The sequence below is a fragment of the Aulonocara sp. 'chitande type north' Nkhata Bay genome, linkage group LG15 (assembly GCF_057382095.1).
Source record: "Aulonocara sp. 'chitande type north' Nkhata Bay isolate Kocher_YH1m ecotype deep benthic linkage group LG15, A_spYH_male_GT1.1, whole genome shotgun sequence".
NCBI lineage: Eukaryota > Metazoa > Chordata > Actinopteri > Cichliformes > Cichlidae > Aulonocara > Aulonocara sp. 'chitande type north' Nkhata Bay.
This window is the reverse complement of record NC_141358.1, coordinates 10587888-10606954: the sequence shown is the minus strand read 5'-3', so window position 1 is coordinate 10606954 and position 19067 is coordinate 10587888.

Below are 19067 nucleotides of genomic sequence, written 5' to 3'. Positions count from 1 at the left end.
GGCTTGAGCCTGCATGAAGAATTTCACCTTGAAAAAAGAAAGTTCAAAGAAAACATTAAAAGCCCAAACCTACCATGACATTCATGCCCATGATGTATATCTGTAAAACAACAAAATATAAAAAACATTTCTCACTTTTAACATTTGATATGTTGAGCTTTTGTGTCTGTACTATTTATAATTTAACATGGGGGTTTGGATGATTTGTAATTAATTGGATTCTGTTTCATATATAGTTTGCACAGCAGCCCAACTTCTTTTGGAAACAGGTGTATATTTGCATATTGATGTGCACATATTCACACATAGATCCTAATCTCTCCCTAACCCCTTGTATGCTTGGATACATCCACCAGAACACCAGAGGAGTCCTGAGAGGACAAGAATAGTGAGCCATGTGCCTATTTGTGGCATCATTGTGAGAGAGATAAAAGATCTCACTGTTATGCTCGCACACACACACACACACACACACACACACACACACACACACACACACACACACACACACACACACACACACACACACACACACAGAGTTGCACTCTCACACACATGCTTGAGCAGCTATGCACTATATTCATTAATGTAACCTTCAGCAAAAGAGAAATATTTACTTATCACAACAGTAAGATATAATCTGAAAAAGGCAAATGTCCAACTGTGCAAGTTTCTTAACCTCTCAATCTCTCTCTCTCTCTCTCTCTCTCTCTCTCTCTCTCTCTCTCTCTCACTCACAGATGCAATGGGTAGTTCTTAGAAGAGACAGTAATTTTCTTTTTATACACCCATAAGCAGCTTCTTTTACTCTGCTGCCTGCAATGTGTTCACTGTGTGTGTGTGTAAACAACACACCGTGGCTCCATGCCTTTACCATGGCCTAACCTGACTATAAATGAGTTGCAGTGGCACCTGTGCTAGTGCAGATCCAGTGTTCGGACAGAGGAAAGTCCCATAATAGGACACAATCTCTTTTGTTCTGTTGGTATGAATAGCTCTAGGAATAAGTTCCCCTCCTCTGACCTATAACTGTTCTGAGATGGACCGTGTCAGTCTTAAGGTGCCACTTGTGTTTTACACAGCAGATAAAGACACCTGAACAGATCGGTATTATAAAACATTCAGCTGTAAATGTGCTATAGCTCAAGGTCTCATAAGAATCAGATCTGAGTAACTGGGACACAACATTTCTTTTTCTTGAGCCTTTGTTGCTTTTATCCTTCCTTATTCTTGTCAAAGTTTATGGGATTGTCATAAACTTTATTGCACATGAATTTGAAAAATTTTGCTAAGCTAAGGTGTCCTCTCCTGTCATTATCAGGTCAATCTGATTGATTCCCCTTTGTAAATCCATTAATTTACTCATATGTCTGCTAAACTTCAGCCTTAGGAGTCGCTCTTACACTTTTATCCGGTTTTAGCTTTAGTTTTCTTTGTGGCATGCAGTGTGATGAGATCAGTCCGAAAGAATGAATGTTACAAAAGTTTGTGCATGCCACTGCACACACTGCTGTTTTCTGTGTCTTTAGCTAAGCCAGGGGACAAGTGATGCCTGAGGCCGTTCCTGATCCTCCTGGCCTTTTCCTTGCAGGAATCTCCTCTTCCTGTACGGAAGTTTATTGTGGCCAATCCGCCTGTCACTGACGTTTCCCAGAGGAAAGTGACAGCGGCTTTATTCACCCGCTGACCTGTGAAAAGGATAAAGGGGAAAAAACAGCTAAGTATGTGTCTGCTCATGGGGGTGTAACCTGACTAAGGGCTTCTTTTCTCTCAAGTAAGGAGACAATGTGATTCTTCTACAATCAGCACAACCTCTGCACATGTGTGTGTTATGTGTATGCATCCAGTGTGGTGTCCTTTAACTGACTTCCCTACTCCTTTCGGGGCTCTTTTGTGTGTCCAGACAAATCTTTGTTTTTGCCAAGTGATACAGTTTAATCTGCGCTCTAAACAAACAGTCCAGTTCCTTTTTTTAGAATTTTCTTTTTTTGTCTTTTCATCTGAAAGTTGAGGCCACACAGCTTGAAGGGAGAGAACAAAATAGATGGATAGAAGGATGAAAAGATGATGTCCATCTGCTCTCATGATCTCTCTCCAACTTTGACTGGCATCAGCCTTTTCTCCATCCCACTTTGGTCCCATCAGCCCCACAGGACTTAGGCACTGGCCTTGTCTTGACCCAGTTCAGGGCCTTCATTCCGGGCTAGCTGATCTGTTCAGCCCCCCTCCCTCTTGTGCTAGGGTTCAACCGAGAATCCTGAGATTACCAGATGGTCACTTAAGAGGGACCGAGAGAGACCGAAGTGCTGTCCACTTAGCTGAAGATTATCCTTTAAAAGGAAGGGCTGACGGTGGAGATGGAGGAGAGAAGGAGAAAAAAGGATGTGCTTAAGAGATAGATATAGAGGGGGCGGATAGAGGGAGAGATTGGGAGGACATTCAGAGATATATAGAGAGGGCAAATGAATCATATGGAGATAAAGTGTGTGTGGGAGAGGGTTAACAAAAAAGCGAGGAGAGAAACACGGCATAGAGGGAAATGTCTAAACGAAAAGCTGAGATGGAGGTGATGCGATTGAGCGAGAGAGAGCGGAGGAAGGCTGACAGAGAGAGGCAGAGATGGAGAGATAAAGTAATAGGGAAGCAGGACAAGAGCTGGATTAAGCTGTAAAAACAGTGACTGTGAAGAGTTCACCACCCAAACTGAAGGCATTTAGAAAGGTTTTTCTGGGTTGCAGGGTGCACTTTCCAACTTATTTGTCAATCAACAACAAAACAACTGCATGCTAGATTTGATTTATTCAGAGTGGGGATACTTGTGATTTAATTTCTATGTAGTCTTTGTTATTTTTAAGTCTGTAGACCATTAAAGATGTTGCACATTTGTTACATGAAGGAAAGGAACTCTTAATTTCTCCAAATCATTTCTGCTAGTTATTATAAAATACAGGGAAATAGGGGGATGCTGGCTATCAACAATCTGTTGATACACAGAGTTTTTCTTTAGATGCGAGCACAAGATTTGTCGTCATGCAAACTCATGTAGAATGAGCTTATATTAATAGTCGACGGCTTCCTGAGGGAAACATCTGACTGCTAAATGCTCTGCACAATCAGCCATTAAATACTCCTGGTACTGCGTAGGTCCATTGCCTCGTGCCAATCAGGTCTAATCCATCAGTCACAAACATAGAAGCTCTCGGGGTGTTGTGTGGTGTCTGGTGAAATGTTGGCTGTGAATCTTTAATCTTTCAGGATGAAGCCTCCCTCCTGTGTGTCCTGCAGATACTCGATTAGATTTGGATGTCAGGTTGACGCTTTGGGTTATTTGCCCTAAGTTGACCCTGAGCATTTTTCGAGGTTCTGTGTTCTTCATAATGCAAAAATCAAAGTTTTAGCAACAAAACATTGCAAAATAACCAGACAATCTTTGTATTTCCTTCACCTGTTAGTGGTGTGCCTGATCAGTGTGTCCACTAATTATTAATTGTTTGTCTTTTTGGTTCAGTGTTTGGGCCTCCTTTGGCGAAAAAACTAAATTGTCTTCATGGGAATAAAAATGGCCTTTTGAAAAATAGAGTGAACCGTGACCAGTGAGCTGAAAGATAAAAAAAAAAAAAAACTCCACCTACACTTACTGACCACTTCATCAGGTACACCTGCTCAGCTGCTTGTGAATTAAATACCTAATCAGCCAATCACCTGGCAGCAAACTGATGCATTTAGGCATATAGACATGGTGAAGATGGCCACCTGATGTTCAAGGAAAGAATCTAGGGCAGGGGTGTCCAACTCCAGGCCTCAAGGTTCCTGCAGGTTTTACATGTTTCCTTGATCCAATACAGCTGGTTTAAATAGCTACATGACCTCCTCAACATGTCTTGAAGTTCTCCAGAGGCCTGGTAATGAACGAATCATTTGATTCAGGTGTGTTGACCCAGGGAGATGTCTAAAACCTGCACGACACCAGCCCTCAAGGCCTGGAGTTGGACACCTGTGATCTAGGGTTGTAAGTTTAATGTTCCCTTTAATTTTCTTTCTTTTTTAGCATATCCTTTTGGTCAGCTTTAGCAAGCTGTTGTGTCAAACACACTTTCTTTTGCTAAGAGGAGCCCTATAAACGCTCTATAAGCTCCTCTTGTTAGTCAATTTCTTCTTATTTTATTATTTTTGTTTCTATTATTGTTTTTTTTAATGATTATTCACATGAATGTGTTTTTAATCTTCAGTCCCACTAGCACACACACTTTACAATCAAATTTTGAAGTGCCCCTGACCATGCATGAATAAAAATGAAGGCCTTTAAACAAGCAAGTCTTTAGGAATACTACTACTAATAATAGTAGTAATGATTATTATTGTTTTGATTATTGCTTTTTGGTTGTTACTTACAGTTTTCCAAAACACACAACTTACAAATTGCTCAGAATTATAGTTAAATTGCAAAAATGTAAAGAAAACAAAATAATAAATGGAAAAGTGTAAGGCTTGACCTTTTAATTTAAACATATTCCAGTATTCCATATACAATATCTTAAGTTGTGGTAAATTTCATTAGTTTATATCACTGCTGGGTTTCTTCACAAATTTCATGGCGCTATCATATGGATCATATGGGTGTAGTTCTTTTCCCCCATTTCATTTCTTGCCTCGGGCTGACACCTGTTATTCTTTTTTCATTTCTGCTCTAAAATCCAAACTTTAAAAAAAATTGAGCCATAATGAATTTCTCTTTTTTTGTTGTTGTCATTTTTGTTTTGTTATAAGCGCTTTTTTTGGCTTCCTCATTAGATGCATTTGCTTCAGTTTCTTCAGTCGTACTGTCTTCTACCTTTTCGTCTTAGAGGTGCAAGCTTCACTCATTGACAGTTATGCAATCGCGCTCGTTTCTCACAAGAAATTTTGTCCATAGCTGCTCATATTGCGGCCCAGTTGTGTTGTGTTGACCGTGTTTAATCATTCATTTGTTTTCTCCAATACTTTAAAACTCAGCACCATCGATTCATGAAGTTAAGTCAGTGAATAAAGTGAGTGAGCTCATTCGCTCGTCTCATCAGATCAGTGGCCTTTCCAGTGCCCAGTTATTGCATTGCCCCAGTAGACAGGATGTGCGCACATACACAACGGGTAAACTGAAGGCTGAAACTGAGTGTTTCAAATGGGCCACACGAGCTCTGTGTAGCTGCCCCTCCCTGAGCATGACGAGAGAGATGACACTCTCATTTGAGGCAGCAACGGGGATTCAAGGATGAGAGGTAGGGAAAAAGCGAGAGAGTGAGAGAGGTGAGTGCGAGAACAGAGGAAGAGGATGGTAACTCAGCCCCACCACCACCTCTACACACACACACACACAAACACCCCCTCACCCACCATGTTAATCTCCTCATTTTCATTTCTCTTACCATGTGGGATTAGAATGATTTTATTTAAAGTGTCAGCTTGAGCCTCTGGATTGAGAATTCTGGATTTTATAGGGATTAATATTACAGAGAAAATGCACACACACACACACACACACACACACACACACACACACACACACACACTTTCACACACATTTCAGATTTGTTTCTTCTCTGCCACTCACTAATGAACTGCTTGACCAACAAATGTTATTTATCCTCGATATCAGTGCAGGGGAGGTGGATGGACGTTGTGATACATGGTGAAGCATGTGCAGCTCTGTTAGTGTGTGTGTGTGTCTGTGTTTGTCGTGTTATTTGTTTCGTTTTTTGTTAAGTCTTAGGAAACAACACATTAGCTCTTTTTTTAGACTCTTCAAATTCAGACCCCCCTTTTTTTGACCTTGATATATATGTAATATACTCACATATCTATATTATTGCTAATATATATTTGTAATATATCTATATCATGGCTAAAGCACTTCTGGATGGATGCAAACTGCATTTCGTTGCCTTGTACCTGTGACATGTGCAATGACAATAAAGTTGAATTCTATTCTATTCTATATTCTTTTATATGACCAGAACATCAGGCAATCTCCTGTTAACTTAGGCCAAGCCAAGTGAAATGAGGTGAACAAACTCTAACGAAAGCTTCACCCTTCTGTGCGTCAGATTTAACATCTAATCTACATTAGTATAAGGCTTTCAGGGGAAAAAAAGAAGAATAAAAAATGGCATCACCTTTTTATCCTAGGGCCAAGCCTTTTATTCCGCCTCTTCTCATTACATTAAAGGATGAGGGCGGCCGTACAGTGGCTGAGCGGTATTTAAAGACACCATCCCCTTCATCTGTTTAATTTCTCTATATTTAAGAGACTCCCTCCTCCCTTCGCTGCTGCCTCCCACTGTTTAATTTCTCTTTATGTGAAGACTCCCTGCCTTCATCTCACTGATTGATCGTTGTCTCTGTAAATGACACAGTGGAGTTAGTTACCACAAGATACAATCTTTAGGACAACCAGGATGATGTGTCTGTGCAGACACGGAGCGACTTTAGGTTTATACACCAAATCTTAAAAGCTCAAAAATGTTTTTACACCTTTACCACCTTCTTTAACTGTTTACAGTTCCCTTAAATTACCATATTTTGTATCTTTTTATTTTATAATATGTGCTCACCGAAAATCCTTTTACAGTTGAATCTCTCCACCTTTAACTGGTAGTAGATACAAAACAGCATTGGCAAATGATCAGAAGGATGATTAATTTACATTATTGGGGAAAAAAAATGATGTTCAAAAGAATTCACTATCAAAATACACACGGTAACGGTTTGGTAATACTGATTTTTCCAGTGCGCATCAGATGAGCTCTTTCATGGTTGCTACTTTAAGACGACATCCCAAGTGAATAAAGTCTTGTGAGTTTGATCATCAAAAAAGATGAAATTAAGAGTGATTTAGGGTATTTTTTATTTTTCTGTCTGGTTGTTTGTGCTTTTGCTGTTTAATATGTATTACAATATTCTGAGGATCTTTTTTAATCTTACAAGAGTTGACAGAATTGATTCCTATAATGTTTTGCCTATTTGTTGTAAGCTCTTGTGGTTGGCGTGGTCAGCCAATAACTTCAAAGATGTTGACAAACATTTTGTGCTTTAACCAATCATTATTCTAATTGCTGATTGACTTGCCAATATGTTTTCCCATCAGCTGATGAATTGCTCTGTCTAAGAAATTGTGAGATTCACTATAGAGTTATAAATCGCAGGCTTTTCTTCAAATGAAGAGAGGCACACACACACACACACACACACACACACACACACACACACACACACACACACACACACACACACACACAAATCAAAACATGAATAATTAATGCTTTTTATAACCCTGAGATCAGTCAGGGGTTATGCTGCAAGTCATTTCCATTACATACACAACACTTCATACCGTTACAGCAAAAGAGCTCATGATGTCAAAGTATACAAGTATTCAGAGGTTATCCTAACGCATAAACACTGATGCACTCACACCCATTTAAAGAGCCAGGTCTTGGGAAGTAGGTTAAGCATGCCGGGTTCACCTCTCACTGCCTCGTGGGAGGGACGGGTGACGGAGGTGGATAGAGTGGGAGTGCTTAGAAAAAGATGGAGAAATCTTCCAGAGGACATCTGTCACTGTGAGCAACTTGCGAGCTGCTTTTTTCCAGCCTGCTGTGTGACCCACAGATTCTCTTGCATGACTGACCAAGAACTATGAGCGTTTTTAGAGGGGCCCTTAGCCCCTGAGCATGGCCTGGGAGACCCCGTGTGGCTCTAGATAGGTTAAATCATATGAGGCAAACATGATACTGAATGCTCAGTCTGAGTCTTTGGATATTTACCAGAATATTCAAAGCCTGTTTTACATAAACACACATTTTTATAAAAACACCATGTAAGACTTTAGATGTTGATTTTGTGGCCATGTGCACATCTAAGGGCGGCCTTGGTCCTGAATAGAGTGCTGCGCATTGCTAAATTGAATGCATGAGAAGATTTCTCTCCCTCTCGCAGGTGTTTAAGCTGTACAGTAAACAAAAAACGCTTCACACACATAGACACACAAACACAAAAGGCTCATTGTGTGTAACAGTGTGTCTGCTAACCCATCCTTTTAAATCTGGGATTATGGCATTCCCATCGTGATGGCAACTGAGGAAACAATGCTTTATTTCATGGGAGCAAATGTGCAATAATGATGTTAACACCTCAATCTGCCTTATTTAACCATTACATGGGGGCTCTCTGTTGTATATACACACACACACACACACACGAACACACACTGTATTTGTCCCTTGCTTTTGAAATTAAATCTCTTTTGAAATTAAAACCGGTCCAGGTATGAAATACAAATTAAACTACAATTTGTCAGCAACAAAATATTTGTGCGCATGTGTGTGTGCGCGAGTGAGTGCCTTTGAGCCTTATTGTGAGCATGTAGCATGGCTGGTCCCGTGGGGTGTAATCCGACACTAAAATCATCCATTAACACACTATCGCGTCTATTCTTCTCTGTTGTGTCACACTTCCATGAGCCATTTGTGGCTTTATCGCTGTGGCATTGCAGCCTCTTAAATGCAGCTCTCAGTCCAGGGTGCTGAGAAGTCTTCTTCGTGCATGCAGAATATTAGAAATCTGTGTTGCTTAAGCCAGAACGTGGACTGCGTCAGTTTTAATCTAGTGAAGACATCAAAAATGTATGTAATGTTTTTTTTTAAAAAAAAGTTTGTTTTTGATTTTATGTTTTTTGATGTGCAAGTAATCAAAGCAGGTTTCATGAGTGAAGCAGCGATTAAATGCTGTCTGGATTCAGAGATCGGGGCCAGAGGATCATACTGGTCGCTTCTGTGTTTGAGAGGTAACGGTGTGCTGGTCTGTGAATAAGACTTCTGATGATGGCTGTATTTTTATTGTGAGGGCCCCAGGTGCTGCCAGCGTCACACATGGACACTCATGGCACCGGTGTCCTGGCACACGCATACATGCACACTACCAGGGAAGGGGCCAAAATGTGGTGTGTGTGCTGAAAGAGTGAGTGTTTACATGTGTGTGTGCTAAAACAGGTCTTGGTGGTGCATGCATATATGTGTGTGTGTGTGTGTGTGTGTGTGTGTGTGTGTGTGTGTGTGTGTGTTTGTGAGACTCTTTTGCCAGAGAGATAACCAGTGTTGGTCTGGAATAGAGATGAGTATAATCGTGACACCCTATGCTAATGCTAATCCATCGCTGCCCTTTGTCATATTTTCCCAAAGGTGTTTCATGCAGGAATTTAATTTTTTTAGGTCATGCATTGCACTCAGTGCCTGGTAAAATAAGTAAATAATGATGACACGCAGCAGAAAATCTTTTTTCTCACAGCGTGTCAAGAAATAACCCGAGTGCTTCTTAAAGCCTCGTAAAAATTAGCTGTTTATCTCTGAGCATTTACATTAGTGCTTTTTAATTTCAGGAGCATTTAATTACTTGCAGGTTTAAGTGCATGCGAATGTGCATGTGTGTACATATAAATGCATGCTGGCATGTGTGTGAATGTGTGTGCGTGAACGTACCAGCTGTCTGATCAGTTAGCAGTGGGCTAATGCAGCCTTCTTAACCCATGGGCCTCATAAGACCGACTCTGGCCCAGCCCCTCTCTCTGCTACTGACAAATCCATTACCAGGACATCAGATGTCAGTAAACATGCTCCAAAGTGTATTTCATTCATTTCATTTCATTCATTTATTTATTCATTTTCAGGCACAACAAATACCTATATTGAACATAAAATACACAAAACAAAAAACAAAACTTGCCTGAAAAAGGAGTGGGACGAAGAAAACTTATTAAATCCCACCCCTATACTCACTCATCAACAAAAAAAAACAATAAACTTCCCGCAGCTACGCCCATCATTGCATACAGACCCATCAACAGCCCCGGGCAGATACAAGCATCTAAGCGGCAGCTCGCAACCAACAATTAGAGCCTTCATAACTGAATACAGAATATATAAATTATAAATTGCATTACCACAGGTAACAGGCAGTAATAACTACAAGTAACAGACACACATACATATACATACATATATATCTACACACACAAGTACATATATGTACATACATACGCACACTTTATTTTTTATTTTTTATTTTGGAATCCATACCAGCAATGGTAAGAGGACAGACATTACAGAGCACACTAAAACCCATCATTGAGTATACTGTGACCAGACCAACTGTTTGTAGAGAAATTTAAATCTATGAATATTTTTGCATTGTTTCAATTGTAAACTCAGACTGTTCCAGATTTTCACACCACATACAGACACACAAAAGCCTTTACGGGTTGTTCGAGTTCTGGGTAATTTGAATTCTCCAAAGCCTCTCACATTATAAACCTTTTCTCGAATTTCAAATCTAGTTTGTAAATTTGCCGGTAAAAGTTTAGTAAAAGCTTTATACAAAATTATGGATGTATTGTAATTAACCAGATCCTGGAATTTAAGTAACTTTGCCTGAAGAAAGAATTTGTGAGTATGATCTAGATAATTTGACTGAGGTCATGAAAGGAAAAATGTCACTAGAAAGAAGAATATTGGGTAATATTGGGTTTCGTTTTACTTTCAGTGCCAAATTGGTTGCAGTATGGAAATATGTACTGTGTATACATTTACGTAACTACTTACATCTTTAATCCTCCAAAACTCCACTCTGACTCACAAATAAGTTCTTAGTTTTAACTTAATCTTTCAGAAAAGAATAATTAGCCAATAATAAAATTTTTAAACAAGGGAAGCAGCCTTTGAAGGAAAAGGAAAACCTCTCTAAAGGGATCCTGGGCATTTTGTCAAGGCTCTGTGACCATACTGCCACTCTACAAAGGCTAACATAAATAGCACATAAACTACACTGAAAACAGCCCCTTAGAAGTGCCACAAAGACTGTGGTGGTGGCTCCCCAAGGGCCTGATGGTAAGCAGCAGCGTTTACATATCAGCAGCCCTTGTGGCATGTACGTTGATCTGGCAGGTTGGAGAGCTTTGATGCTCTGTCACCCAGCAGGTTGGGTGTATCGATCCCCAGGGCGGTGCTGTTTTCTGGGCTGGCCTGCCTGGGTGACAGGGCCCCCTCCTGGAAACCTCCCTGGTGCCCATACCCAGCAGATGGCCTCAAAGAGGAACTAGAGACGCAGGGCCAACATCCAGCTCTCAAACAGAGGAGCAGAGCAGCAAATGGCCTGTTAATATTTCATACAATCACTCTCACTCATCTCCGCGCGAGGAAACGGACAGGACTGAGAGCGTAGCACAAGTGTGTGTGTGAGAGAGACAGAGAGAGAGAGAAAAGGGGCAAGTGTGTGTGTCTGGGAGAAGACTTTTTAATGAAATATGGATAGTTTTCCCACTCAGAGGCGCTTCACAGATCAGCTTCTTGTGCAATCATCACTCACTTATTTGGCAAACATAAGACTTTGTGAAGACTTTTACTCAAATGTACGAAACTTCCTTCCCAGTACATGAGAGCCTCTTCTCTCTATCACACGTGCATTCAGACAGGCATTCACCTCCCCATTTACTCTCAGCACCAGATCCTTCCTCAAGCCTCTGCCGTATCTTCCGAGCGTAACCTGTGTGCTAATAGCCCATAACCTCTGTGCAGATCAGTGGAGGTTATGCTATTTGCTAGTCGGTAATTGCCCTCTTCATCAGTACTCTGTGTGCGCAGGCAACAACGTGGCCAGCCCCGGGGTCCTCCTGATGTCATTAATGTGTGATTAGGGCCGGTGGGGAGAGGCAGTTAGGAGGTTAAAAAGCCCCTGACAGCCCTCATCATCGGCGAGGAAACCCTGAGACTGATGCAGGGGCCGCGCAGATGGGCGAGAGCAAACGGCTGCCAAAGCTCTAACTTGTTATTCCTCCTCACCTCCAAAAATGAAGCCATGCTAATAAATGGTGCTGACATGGGCGTGCATGTGTAGAGCAGTAATCGCACAATTACTGTATACATGTACTGTGCGCAATACGAGCACAATATGTATAGACACAGAAGATTTCTTAATTGGAGAGAAAATAATGTTTGAGTAAAAACTGCTGTTAGGAGCTAGACCTAGAGAGAGTTAAGTACCCTTAAATGCACAAAGGTTTGCCATTCTTTTAAACTTAGTGACAGTGATTGGACTTGAAATGACGAGCTGGTCTTGGGAATAAAAAGCTGACAAGTTAAACTTGACATAAGCAATCTAAACTACAACCAAAAGTGTCTGCCTAAGTGCTCAATCATGTCAGGGCTTTCAGATTCCTTTAAGTTGTCATCTTTAATGCATGAGACAATTTCCAGCCCGGAGTGTGCAACAAAGTCATTAGATTGGGAGGAAAGATGAAATATAAATCAAGCGTCCCTCTCTGCCCCCTCCCCAGTGAACAGGTGGCTGAGTTGAATGAGAGGGTGCGCTAACTTGGCTGTCACCGTGTTTTCCAACAGAACCGCTGCCTTCTAAAGCCAAACCACCGTGAATTATACATCTATGGCAGTAATTCTCTCTGAGGAGAAAGCGGGAGAGAGAGAAAGTGAGAAGGGGAGCTAAGAGAGTTAGAGAGATTAATGGCTGGAGCAGTTGTTTTTGACGCAGCGATCCTTGGCTCCGCATCCCGCCCGCCGCTTATTGGCTTTTCAGAGCACATTTATTTATTTCGTTAACAAGAGAGAGTGGCCACATTGCTGTCACTTTTTTGGCTCGCCCAGCGTCACAGCAGACTTGTCATCTCCTACGCTGTGGCGTGTGCCTTTGAACCCTGCCGTGGACTACAGAGTGAGAATATTAATAGTGCAACAAAACAGGACTTTAAAAATAACACGGTTTTGTCAGAAGCCAAGTGTCAGCGACTCTTTTTGTCTGGCAGACTGACCTGCAGGAGAAAAAAAAGTGTCGAGGCTTAAATGCGTCACATGTTTTATAACACGTTTTCTAGGACTTGTGAGGGAAGCACTAGACTTATGATCTCATGTAAACATCTAGACAAATGCTTACTTTTTATCATCTAAATTTACTTTTAAAAATATACTTTGATTATGTCTTCAGTTTGACACCAACAAGATTTTTTTAATTGAAATCGGAGCCTATTGCAGCCCTTACTGGCTTTCCAACAAGATGTTCATGTTGATGATCAGCCTTGACATCGATAAGATAAAATTTCCCATTTGTTTCATAGCTACGATTTAATGCTTGGCACGTTTACTGATAAAATGTATGCATTTGGTACACCTACAGATGCTTGGCCGCCGAAACCCATGCCATGAAGCTCCCAGTGCACAGTTTTAGCACTGATTTTAATGCCAAAGGAGGTTTGGAAGTCTGTGGTGACTAAGTTAGCAGAGTTCTGGTGACTTCCACGTACTGTGCGTCTCAGTCCTCAGTGACTCTGTAAATTTACTTGCTCTGCTACTTTGTGGCTGAGTTGCTTCCATTTTGTAATAATAGCATTTACAGTCGATCGTGGGATATCTAGCAGGGAAGAAATTTCACAGTTTCACAGACTTCATGCAATGGTGGCATCCTATTAACGTATCATAAATGTCCCATTCTCAAATGTGCAAGCGTTTGTAAAGTCTGGCTTTAAAAATGTTTGTAAAGGCAGATGTGCTTGATTTTTATACACCTGCGGCAATGGGAGGGAATTCAAAGTTTAAAAAGTGTAGGCCAATAGTTTTGTCTGTATACTGTACATCAAGTCTCATTCACATCATTAATCTCAGTTAAAAAGAAGAAAAACAGAAACCTAAAAAAATGGCTAAAAAAATCTGCAGATAGCTTTTGGCAACATGCCATGCTGAAATTTCAAAATAAAAGGGACAATTCACTCCAAAATGAAGTTTACATGTTTTCCCTCTGACCTGTAGTGCTATTTGTTATTTACTTAAATGCATATGAGGTTGTTTTTTTTAAAATATTGCCTCGTATAGCCATCTATCTGTCCATTTCTTAACTGCTTACCTAAAGGCCCTTGTAGTGTTACAAATGCCAAAAATACCTCTGAAAGCTCAACAATAACGTCTTTTTCCAGGAATCATAGCAAAGCTACTTAAAAAAAATCCACAAACCTTATTGTAGCTAATGACTATGACATGATGTAAACATAAAAAGTGCCCTCCTGGAAAATGAACTGTAATCTTGTTGGATGTATGCTTCTTTTGTAGACAGCAGAATGGGAGTAGCATCTTACCAAATGCTTACTTTTTTGGCCATGTAATTGTATAAATATCAAACAGGTATTGAAATCCAGGCTTAACTTAGTAAGACTAAGCTAAAGCTAAGACATTTAATTACAGTCAAGTGAAAGCAGACATTTCTATAGCTAGTACAAGGATAAATGGCATTACAGGCAAGAGATGTGTGCATTAGATTTTGGGTTAAACTGCCACTTTAAAAGTTCTAAGCAATAGACATTAAGTAGGCTGATGTCAGATAAAACTCAGGTGAAGTACAATCCAATATGAATAGTCAATCCATGGACTAATCTGTATTCAGCCTCCCAAGGGAGTTCGCACAAAGGGCCATCACCGGCTTAGCCAATAAACTTATTCAAGTCAGTTTCAACACGGCGCGGCATGTTCCAACATAATCTGTCCAGGAGGTTGTGACCTCCACATCCCCTGCCTGTGGAATAAAGAGGACCTCAGGTCGGGATGACAGGAGAAGTCTTCCAAGGAGTTCATGTTACCACATGTCATAATAACAAGAAGCTACTGTTCCCCCGCCAGGCTCCTTCCCCCTTTGTCTTGGAGGGGCTCTGAACAGGGGCAGACAGGACGCGCTGGCAGAGCTGAAACTGAATATTATCATTGGGGGGAATCTTGTTTCATGTTACAGTGCACCCTGCTAGCTGGGTGCACCGCTGCTTCACCCAACAGGGAACGGGTCACTTTTAAAATCTCGGACACAAGTTTCACATGCAAGCATAAACACCTATTCACACTTTCCAGTTAGCATGCCTGAGCTTCAGACGTATTGGTGGGTTCTACATAGATCTTGCTGCATGTTCACCTGCAAGCTTTGACCGCTTAACTTTCCTGCTTACCCTCCATGGTGATTGAGAGGTCAATATCTCACTTTACCGCCAGCTACACTTTCCTCTGTCACTCACAGCTCCCACTCCATTCAAACAGCAGGTTAGCCCAACAAAGGAGACCGCAGGGGAGCTGCCCGAGCCTTCCACTTGCGCACACACAACACAAGCTCACATGCACACAAACACACACTTAAAACGGACAGTGCATGCCGCGGTGCTGCTTGGAGCTTGACGGGCGCTTTGTGCTCATCCGTCAGCCAGCCCCTGGGTCCTGAAGATACCTTCAGTCAGCGAGACTGGCTCCCTGAAAGGAGGGATTCACACGGCTCTGAAATATTGATGCCAGGAGGGCACCTGGAGCACGCCGACCTTTTGACCTCTCCTTTACATTCTTAGAGGAGGAGAGGAGGTAACAGAGATGGAGAGAGGAAAGAGGAGGAGGCTGGAAGTGTGAGGTGTGGCTAAATGAAATAGGCAGTAAACTTTTTAGGGGATTTTGTTTTGCTAATGATAAAAACAAAGGATTACTACATTTGATATGATAACCATATGATTACCATTATTCAGGAATTTAGTCTGACAAAACAATTATGCATGAATTTTTAAAGATGCATGTAACTGAAACATCTCAAAAACACTGGAGAACAGATAGCACAGAGTTAGCCTTTGACTCTAGGACAGAGAAATGAAGCGACGATTGAGAAAGATGGATAGGGAGGGAGTGGGGCAGACAGGGAACGGGTCGGAAGTTTGACATTCCTGTGGGCGATGTGTGTCTCGTCAGTGAACGCGTTTGGATTCTTTTAACGGGAGTCGATACCCCCTTCCGCTTCCCAAGCACTCACTGTGAGCTGAGCCAGGGTAATGCCATTGAACAGGGACAATGGGACCTCTTAAAAGGCAGCTTTTAACTGGGCGTGTGCACGTGGATATCAGTACAGCTGATAGTTTTCCATGTAAGAAGATCAAACACAGAGACACTGGGTGGAAGCTCAGTGAAGAAGTAGATACATAAATAAATAAAATGACTAGAGGGAGTTTGTTTAAAAGAGCAAAAAAGTGTTGCTGTTTGGCTGTTGTACAACATACAGCCGTTCATTCTCCATCCCCTCTTTTTTCCTCTTTTTCTCTCCGTCCCCCCTTTTTATTTTTGCACAGACACACATGCTCCAGCGTAAGCTCTTCAAGTTTAAAGCATGAGATTCAAAGGCGCTTGGGTGCCTGTATCAGTGCTTTAGACAAAAGGGCTAGCTCTTAGGAGATAGAGGGGACATCTGAGGCAGTGAGAGAGGGGGAGACAGGAGCAGCGAGAATGAAAGAGAAAGAACGAGGAGGGTGAGCAGGGTTAGAGAGACAGAGGGTGAGACAGAGAAGGAGAGAGTGAGTGAGACAAGGGACGAAGAGAAGGAGGGGGCGCGATTGCACGCTTTCAACTGCCTTTTGTGGGCCTCGCTGCAGATGTCACCAGCTGTTCCCCTGCACGGAGGGTTCCAGAGCGTGGAACATCGCCTCCGGCCCCGTCCTCGGCCACCTTTCAAGTGTCAATCAGACAGGAGGGGTTGGGGGATGGTGACTGAGGGGTGGAGGACTGGCTGAGGGAGGCAGGAGAAAGGGGGAGTTTGGTGGAAGGGAAGCAAAGGGGGCTAACAGACTGGGCTTCGGTCACTGTCCTGAGAACAGTGCCAGCGATTTGCCATTGATTTAGCCCCCCTCCAACCCGCTCAATAACAGAGAGAGGATAGAGCCAGCCGTGTGCGGCGTGCAGACAAAAGAGGCCCGTGGGCAAGGTTAGCTGGAGATCACACGGCTGCTAGGCTACTACTTCCACAGGGCTAATGTTAGCCATAGTGGTAGTGATTAGCAATAGTTGATGCCCTGAACCCAACCCCTCCTCTCCTCCTTGGTTCAACACATGCATAACCGTGAGGGTGACCTACGATTAGTTGTGTGTGTTATAGCGCGGAGGAGAGGGCACAGTGGTGAGAGCAAGAAAAGTTGTCATTGCGAGTGAACAAGCAAACATAAATGAGGCTGACATATGGTGTGATTGACACTGAGACCAACAGTGTCTAACAAGGAGGAGAAGGTGTGCTTAACACCGCTTAACCTTGGAGCGTCTGGTCGGGTGACATAACTCCAAGGCACTTTTATTGACAGCATCAATATCTACTGTACACGGCCGCGTGTATAACCTTCTGATCCAGCCAAGGATGATGGAGCCGAAGCCCGCAGCACAGAGCTATTTAATCACCCAGACAGGGTCAGTCGTAGAAACTCACAGACAGGAACCCAAACGATTCTTCTGCAGTTTACATTGGCAGACACGTCGGCATCAGAAAGCGGTGCTGCTGTCACACTGATGAGATATAATTCAAAGCCTGAAAAAACACCCTTATTCCCTTGTTTTATTGACAGCCAAAAGTGAGAGTCGCAGACTGTCACTGTATCTTATCAGGGGGTGTAAGTAGGTCTATTATACACACTATTGCTGCTGCCCTGCTGATAACCTCTGCGCCGGAGCTGTAAAACAAAGGCCTTTGAAGAAGAGCGGAACCGGTAGATTTCATATGATTTATGATCTCTGAGAACAAGATGGCTGAGCAGAGGTCCCAGACCATGGTTGACCTGAGGGGTTCCTGTTGCTTCCTCATGTGTCTGCATGCATTGCCCTGGCTTGCAAAAACAAACTCATGTACATTAAGGATTACAAATGTTTTACATATGTCATGAAGAGTAAATGCTATTAAGGGAGACAACAAAGGTGGGAAAAAAGGGATTATGTTCCTAAGAATATAAGAAAGCACAGATTAAGGTTGAGTTGTGCCACTCAAGATAAGCATCATGATTATTATAATAAGAGAAGAAATCACAAAATCTGGTGCATTGTTTGTATTTTGAGACTCCAGACTGACTGTCTAGCCTGAAGAGCTGCAGCATGAATGAAGGGAAACTGTTTATTTGTTTGTTTGCTTGATTTAGCTGCTTGTTGTGCATTTAACATAATTTCAATGATTTGCACTAATCTTAAACCACAGCCTTTCAGCAGGGAGCAGATATGTGCAGATTAAGGTGTTGTAACATTTTTATTTTAACAACAATTTTAATGATAATCTCATCAAAACAAAACTTTTTATATTTATTATAGTAAACTAATAAAGGATTCTGCGTTATATAGATTATTTTAAGATATAATTTTGATTTTTCTAACCAGCTTGCAATTTTTATGTAAGTTTGATGTAGTCCGGTTAGACTAAAATACTCTTCACAAGTCAAAAACATATTTCCTTGCTTGCGAACAAGAGATGACCCCTCTTTAAAATGTCATCACAAAACAAAGAAGGCCAAATCGCTCGTCTGCCAGACATGTAGCAAAACACAACTTTAGTGGAGGGGCCAGCACTTTTTCCAAGGGGTAATATCCTTTGGCATTAATCACCCCTGTCATCAATCAGAAGAGCGTGACCGTCCCTCCTTTGAGCCCCCCCTCCTCGTTCCCTGCCGCACACTTTGCAGTCTATCACCATTAGAAAAAGTTGAAAATTCATAAATCAAATGAATGACCTCGGCTATCCTGCCACACGCCATCACAACCCCCCCACTCCTCATCGCATCCCCTGCCCCCCCCCCCCCCCCCCCCTCCTGCCAGACCGTACCCCTTTCATCCTCCTCGACCTTCTATCCATCAGAGTTCATCAAACGCGTCAGAAATCAAGAGTGGCTTCCTCAATATTTCCTCATCATCTACCCTCCATCTCCCGGATTTAAAGCCAACACTGACCAGGCCCCACACCCACCTACAATCTGAGGTCACGGGGTCACTGCGAGGTCTCGTGGCTGGTTGGCTGATTGTGTCTTTGTCTCTGCTGGTTTGAAGTTCTGCTAACTTTAGGAGCCTGCTTTCTTGCTTATGTAGGTGGCCCCATGGCCACAGAGTCCTGTGTTTGTCTGATCCCCTCCTGCAGAAGTGAAAAATAGCAGGAAACGTATATCTGTCATTGTCCATTCAGGAGATCACCTGTAAGGAAACGAAGCGGCCAGCAAGTGCTGACACAATCATCCC